Source organism: Primulina eburnea, chromosome 12 (assembly GCF_022965805.1).
Source record: "Primulina eburnea isolate SZY01 chromosome 12, ASM2296580v1, whole genome shotgun sequence".
Classification (NCBI taxonomy): Eukaryota; Viridiplantae; Streptophyta; class Magnoliopsida; order Lamiales; family Gesneriaceae; genus Primulina; species Primulina eburnea.
The window spans coordinates 26,087,115-26,095,401 of record NC_133112.1 but is presented as its reverse complement, the minus strand read 5'-3'; positions in this window follow the sequence as shown (position 1 = coordinate 26,095,401).

Sequence of the window (8,287 nt, the reverse complement as noted above, 5' to 3'; positions counted from 1 at the left end):
GCCTACGTTTCTAGGAACTCGGTACCGAAGTCGGATTCAAAATCTAGCGGCGGATTGAAATATAAAGGCATAAGGATTTTCCTTAAAAACTCTCTGAAGCTTCTCCTCGACTTTTGCTGGTTCTTATTTCTGAAGAATGATATATATATATATATAATATATATATATATATATATATATATATATATATATATATATATATATATATATACATATATCCCACGTTGCATGCTAAAACTACGTGTTTACTTTTCATGAATTTCGTCCGGCGCTCGGGCGGTGCTAATGATGTGAATCTCGATACGAATAAATAGCAAACACGATTAAACAATCGCACCCTCTATTTAATTACGATAATAAGACTCGTGTGTTTTCCCGATCTTTTGAATCAAGTAATTTGATGTGTTATTCACCTCTAAACTAGAAAATTTTAGCAACAAATAAACACGAGGATAACAATCGAAATTTGATACGAACCTTCGAAGAACGACGCCTACGACAATCCGCACAAGCACGATCGACAAACGCCACAAATTTATAAACTTTGATAAGTTTGATTTAATTTGACAAAGCTAAAGCCTTGAAAAGTTGAGAGAAAATTCTCACAAGTTTGATAAAACTCAAAATAATATGTGTATTGTGTGTAAATTTTCGTCCAATATATGTCTTATATCAAAAAGATAACAAGGATCTAGTTTCCTAACAAAATAAAACTCTAAATAAGGTAATTTTTCTCGGCCAAAACTCTAGGACACGGACCCCGTGTGTGCCTCCGTGTCCGGGTCCGTGTACACTCGGGTATAAACCTCAGCTGGAAGCAAAGGACACGGACCCCGTGCTCACCTCCGCGTACGGGTCCGTGTAGACACTGTCTTCGCCAATATAGTAGGGCACGGACCCCGTGCCTGGGTCCGTCTTCAGGTCCGTGTAGGCTCTGTAGTTGCTCATCTCGGATTGTAAAGGGCACGGACCCCGTGTGCAGGTCCGTGTCGGGGTCCGTGCAGACTCGGCCGATGCACACAATGCTTGAATCATGTTCCTTTGGCCTCCACACTCACTCCCATGCATCACGATCCCTTCATACTTGCTCATGACTCCCTGTAGTGCCTCCTTGAACTTCTTTAGTCGTCCCCTCGTGACTGGTCCTTCCGGCAACTGCATCGGATCCCATGCTTTCCTTTGAGCTTGACCGTCCGTGTTTGCATCATCCTCCCCTTCTTGAAGAGGATTTGTCCTCAAATCTAGTTCGTCACCTACATCAAACAACGACAAGTCACTAACTTTAAAAGTAGAACTAACATTATACTCACCTGGCAAGTCGAGTTTGTAGGCATTATCATTGATCCTCTCAAGAACTTGGAATGGTCCATCGCCCCTAGGTAATAGCTTTGAACGACGTTTTTCAGGGAACCTTTCCTTTCTCAAGTGCAACCAAACCCAATCACCTTTCTCAAAAACCACCTTCTTCTTTCCTTTGTTGGCTTGCTTAGCATATTGTTCGTTTCTCTTTTCAACATTGGCTTTGACCTTCTCATGCAAACTCCTAACAAATTCAGCCTTCTTTTTGCCATCCATGTTTAACCTTTCACTCACAGGTAAAGACATCAAATCTAACGGAGTTAAAGGATTAAAACCATACACAATTTCAAATGGCGAATAATTGGTAGTAGAATGCACGCAACGATTATATGCAAACTCAACAAATGGCAAGCAATTTTCCCAATTCTTTAAGTTCTTTTTAAGGATAGCACGTAATAAAGTTCCTAACGTCCTATTAACTACCTCAGTTTGACCATCAGTTTGAGGATGACAGGTTGTAGAGAACATTAATTTAGTGCCAAGTTTAGCCCACAGTGTTTTCCAAATGTAACTTAAGAATTTAACATCACGGTCAGAAACTATCGTTCTAGGCATGCCATGCAACCTAACGATTTCTCTAAAGAACAAGTCCGCAATGTTAGATGCATCATCCGTCTTGTGACAAGCAATAAAGTGTGCCATTTTAGAAAACCTATCCACAACAACAAATATAGAGTCCCTCCCCTTCTTTTTCCTAGGTAACCCCAAAACAAAGTCCATAGAGATATCAACCCAAGGTTCACTAGGGACGGGGAGTGGTGTATATAATCCATGTGGTTGTGTCCTAGACTTAGCTTGTCTACAAGTTATACACTTCTCACAAACACGCTCAACGTCACGTTTCATGTGTGGCCAGTAGAAATGTTCATGCAATGCACTCAAAGTTTTAGCCACACCAAAATGTCCCATTAAACCACCCCCATGTGCCTCCCTAACAAGTAGTTCACGAATGGATGACTTAGGGATACACAACCTATCTTCTCTAAACAAGAAACCCTTATGCAAGTAGAATTTATGATGTGGACCATGCATACAAGTTTCAAACATCTCTTTAAAATCATCATCTAGCACATACAATTCTTTAACAAGCTCAAACCCCAAGATTTTAGATTCCAAAGTAGAGAAAAGCACATACCTCCGTGATAGTGCGTCGGCCACTATGTTTTCCTTACCTTGTTTTTACTTGATGATGTAGGGGAACGTCTCTATGAACGCCACCCACTTGGCATGCCGCTTGTTCAGCTTTTGTTGTCCCTTAAGGTGCTTTAGAGATTCATGGTCCGTATGGATCACAAATTCCTTAGGCCTCAAGTAGTGCTGCCACGTCTCTAGGGTCCTCACAAGTGCGTAGAACTCCTTATCATAAGTGGGATAGTTAAGCGCTGCCCCATTGAGCTTTTCACTGAAGTAAGACATCGGTCGTCCTCCTTGCATTAGCACTCCACCGATACCTACACCTGATGCATCACATTCAATTTCAAAAGTATTAGCAAAATCAGGTAACACAAGTAAAGGTGCATTAATCAATTTTTGCTTAATGAGATTAAAGGACTTCTCTTGCTCCTCGCCCCAATGGAATGGAACGTTCTTCTTGATCACTGCCGTCATTGGTGCTGCCAATGTGCTAAAATCTCTTACAAACCTCCTATAGAAGCTTGCAAGACCATGAAATCTTCGGACTTGACCAACAGTAGTAGGCGTTGGCCAATCTCGAATAGCACTTACCTTGTCTTCATCAACTTGTATACCCTGTGAGCTTACCACAGAACCAAGGAAGACAAGTTTGCTAGTACAAAAATCACACTTCTTCAAGTTAGCATATAAATTTTCAGCTCTTAATGTAATTAGAACAAGCCTCAAGTGGTTAACATGCTCATCCAAGTTTTTGCTATACACTAGGATATCATCAAAATAGACCACAACAAATTTTCCTATGTGTGCACGCAAAACATGATTCATTAACCTCATAAAGGTGCTAGGTGCATTAGTCAAGCCAAAAGGCATAACCATCCACTCATATAACCCATATTTAGTTTTAAAAGCAGTTTTCCACTCATCACCTTCTCTCATCCTAATTTGGTGATACCCACTTTTCAAATCAATTTTGCTAAAAATGCAAGACCCATGCAATTCATCTAACATATCATCTAGTCTAGGTATGGGGTGCCTATACTTAATGTTTATGTTATTGATTGCCCTACAATCCACACACATACGCCATGAGTCATCTTTTTTAGGGACTAGTAAAACGGGCCCCGCACAAGGTGACATGGACTCACGCACAAACCCTTTATCTAATAGCTCACTTACCTGTCGTTGCAGCTCCTTAGTCTCCTCCGGATTGCTCCTATAAGCTGGACGGTTCGGCAAGGCACTCCCGGGCACCAAATCAATTTGGTGTTCAATCCCCCTCAATGGTGGTAAGCCTTGAGGTAGCTCCTCCGGAAATACATTGTCAAATTCCTGCAATAGTGAAACAATAACGCTCGGAAGGGATCCGGCTATATCACTTGTGTTAAGGAGGATCTCCTTGTAAAGAATTAACACAAGTGGTTCATGTGTGTGCAACAATTGTTTCAACTCACCTTTTTGGGCCATGTATGATTTCTTTTTGGCCTCTTTCCTCTCTTTTTATTTTCCCTCATTTTCTTTCCTCTTTTTTTTGTTTTTATGGCTATCTCACTCTTTTGATCACTCTTTTTTTCAGCCACTTCATTTTTGTTTTCAAAGGCCATCTCACTTTTTAATTCACTCTTTTTTTCGGCCTCATCTCTCTTTTTCTTTTTCAATTGGTCCTCCAATACTTGCTTTGGGGACAAAGGAAGCAACACAATGGATTCTTTCTTTAAAACAAATGTGTATCGATTTTTGAACCCATCATGAGTAACGTGCCTATCAAATTGCCATGGTCTACCCAACAAAATATGGCAAGCATGCATGGGCACCACGTCGCACAAAATCTCATCCACATACTTCCCAATAGAAAAGGACACTAGAACTTGTCTATTTACTTTCACTTCCGCACAATCATTCAACCATTGAATCCTATATGGTTGAGAGTGTTTTATTGTAGGCAATCCCAATTTTTCCACCATCTCAACACTAGCCACATTAGTGCAACTTCCCCCATCTATGATTACATTGAAAACCCTACCATTCACAAAACACCTAGTGTGGAACAAATTCTCCCTTTGGCTAGCCTCCCCATCCTTGACTTGGGCACTCATGATTCGCCTAGTCACTAGCGCTTCTCCTATAACCGCTCCATATCCCTCATCGGGATCCTCCAACGCAGGCATATCATCATCACTACCCTCGCCATCTCCCTCACTTTGAGATTCATACTCACCATAATCATTCAAAAACAATACCCTCTTATTAGGACACTCACTAGCAATATGACCCAACCCTTGACATCTAAAACATTTAGTATCTCTAGAACGAGTAGAAGGAATTTCAGTTTTACCTTGCACTCCGTGTCTAGGTGCCTCTTGCTTTGTCTCACTCTTAGGCTTGGTCACCACTTTGCTATCATCACGCTTTGCTACATTTGGTCGCCAAGAAGAAGACGTACCTCCAGTTTGGTTGGTGCGGCCAACTCCATGCCTTTTGAGTTGTTGTTCCACCTTTATGGCCATTTGCACCATCTCGTCAAGGTCCAAGTAGTGCCTAAGCTCCACTTGATCTTGAATCTCCCTGTTCAAGCCACAAAGAAAACGAGCCATGGTTGCCTCACTATCCTCCTCAATATTGTCCCTAATCATGACTACCTCCATCTCCTTATAGTATTCCTCAACACTCTTTGACCCTTGCCTCAAAGTTTGTAGCCTCTTAAACATCTCCCTATAGTAGTGATTAGGCACAAACCGCTTCCTCATGAACCTCTTCATCTCATCCCAAGACTCAATGGGTCTCTCATTATACCTCCTTCTAGTGGTCACTAATTGATCCCACCAAATGAGAGCATACTCTAAGAATTCAACCACCGCCAACCTCACCTTCTTTTGTTCGGAGTAGTGGTGACATTCAAATACGAACTCTACCCTCTTTTCCCACTCTAGGTATGCCTCCGGGTCAGATTTCCCATGGAACGATGGAATTTTCATCTTAATGATACCCATGTGTCCATCTTCCCTAGTCTCCTCATATCTAACCCGCATGGCTTCCCTTTTTCCTTTACCAAATCCTCTACCTCCTCCATTCCTACCCCAATTCTCATTTTGACTCTCATCGCCTCCTCCCAGATCATACTCCTCATCATCTCTACCCAAATCCCTATGCTTAGGTTTACCCCCACTAACACTAACCTCAAGTTTATCCAACCTCTCATGCAACGACTACTAAAATCCCCAAACAACGCATCTATTTGGGCCTTAGACAACCCCGAATTCGAACTACCTCCTACCTCCCTCTCCATTTAATGTCAAATTTGTACCTGCAAGAAAAGGTTAGTAGAAATAAAATAATCCTCACCCAAATGCTCACGGTCACTCCAAAGAAATTCACTCGTCTTTTCTCACAATTTTGTTTGCTCACAACAAATACTCACCGTTCACTCCAAAGAAAAGTCACTCGCACTCAAGTGTATCACTCAAATTTTGAAAGCTCTCTTGGAAGTGCTCAAGCTTTGTATTCTGGGTATATCAAACAATCAAGGTTCAAACTTGTGAACAAATGCGACCGACTCACTTGGACTGTGTAGACAAGAAATTCGAATATAGGGAATATATTTTTTTTTTTGACTGTGAGAGACAATTGAATATGACCCTCTAAAGGGAATAGAACAATATACCAAAACAATTGTGTAGGCAAATTTTCGAAATTTTGTTTGTTTGTTTTTTTTTTTAGGCCGAGTACAACTCAAAAACCCCCAAAAAAAAATGAAAAAAAATTGACCTAATTTTCGAGAAACACTGATTCACGAAAATTGAATAACGATAGAACGAAAGAGATCTGAAAACGATTGAAGAAATAACGCAGATCTAAAATATAACAAGATAACTTACTTGATTTCATTAAACCTATGCTCATGATACCAAATGATCTGAATCTCGATACGAATAAATAGCAAACACGATTAAACAATCGCACCCTCTATTTAATTACGATAATAAGACTCGTGTGTTTTCCCGATCTTTTGAATCAAGTAATTTGATGTGTTATTCACCTCTAAACTAGAAAAGTTTAGCAACAAATAAACACGAGAATAACAATCGAAATTTGATACGAACCTTCGAAGAATGACGCCTACGACAATCCGCACAAGCACGATCGACAAACGCCACAAAGTTATAAACTTTGATAAGTTTGATTTAATTTGACAAAGCTAAAGCCTTGAAAAGTTGAGAGAAAAATCTCACAAGTTTGATAAAACATAAAATAATGTTTATTGTGTGTAAATTTTCGTCCAATATATGTCTTACATCAAAAAGATAACAAGGATCTAGTTCTTAACAAAATAAAACTCTAAATAAGGTAATTTTTCTCGGCCAAAACTCTAGGACACGGACCCCGTGTGTGCCTCCGTGTCCGGGTCCGTGTACACTCGGGTATAAACCTCAGCTGGAAGCAAAGGACACGGACCCCGTGCTCACCTCCGCGCACGGGTCCGTATAGACACTGTCTTCGCCAATATAGTAGGGCACGGACCCTGTGCCTGGGTTCGTCTTCAGGTCCGTGTAGGCTCTGTAGTTGCTCATCTCGGAGTGTAAAGGGCACGGACCCCGTGTGCAGGTCCATGTCGGGGTCTGTGCAGACTCGGCCGATGCACACAATGCTTGAATCATGTTCCTTTGGCCTCCACACGCACTCCCATGCATCACGATCCCTTCATGCTTGCTCATGACTCCCTGTAGTGCCTCCTTGAACTTCTTTAGTCGTCCCCTCGTGACTGGTCCTTCCGACAACTGCATCGAATCCCATGATTTCCTTTGAGCTTGACCGTCCGTGTTTGCATCAGCTAAACTACCGCTCGAGCGCGACATTCTTTGTCCAAGAACTCGGCGTGTTATACCCTGGCGCTCGGGCAGTCAAAAACTACCGCCCGGGCGCCGCATCTTCTGCCCGAACAATTTTCTTGTTGAACACTGGCGCTCGGGCGCCAACGGTTCTGTCCACAAGTTGTGTAATTCATATGCTTGGCCAAATCGGGTCTCGTAATAGCCCGTCTATAATCATATCAGTTTGAAATCAATAATCTCATATTAACAGAATCAAAATCTCGGGCATTACACAATATGATTTAATTAATTCAACACTTGAATTAATTTAATTATTTGGACTCTACTAGGCCCACTAGTGTTTAATTAATTCAACACTTGAACTAATTTAACAACAATTGAATTAATTTAGTCCATAATAATGTTTATGAAAATAACAATTTTCAAGTACATTATTTATTTGGCCAACTTTTAATTTAGGAACAATTTCATAAATTAAAAGTTACATTTCCCTCATAGAAGTCATACTTCTATTTTTCTTTTACGCTTATAAACTCATTTATAATCCGTTCAACACATTGAACTATTTTACTTCTCAACGGGATCTAGAAAGCTAGTACTTGTGTGGCCCTCAATGGTTCATTGATACAACTAACCGTGGGTTCACATCTCCATGTGATTTGGACTAAACATGTCCTTATACGAGCATACCCCAATCGCTCCATTCTTAATTATCAACTCCTTGATAATAAAAACATCAGAACTCAAGTCTGATAGTACCCAACCAATCATGTTAAATTCCTAGCAGCATCTCTTACATGATTCCCTAGGTATTAAATGATAGTGCCTGCAAGAACCATTCAATTATGGTTAGCGTACAGTACGGTCCCTTCAACTCATATATCCCGACCGATTCAACAACCATTGGTGTATCGAGAGTTGTCAATGAATCGATACTATGTGTCATGTTGTAGTTGCATCGATGGTGT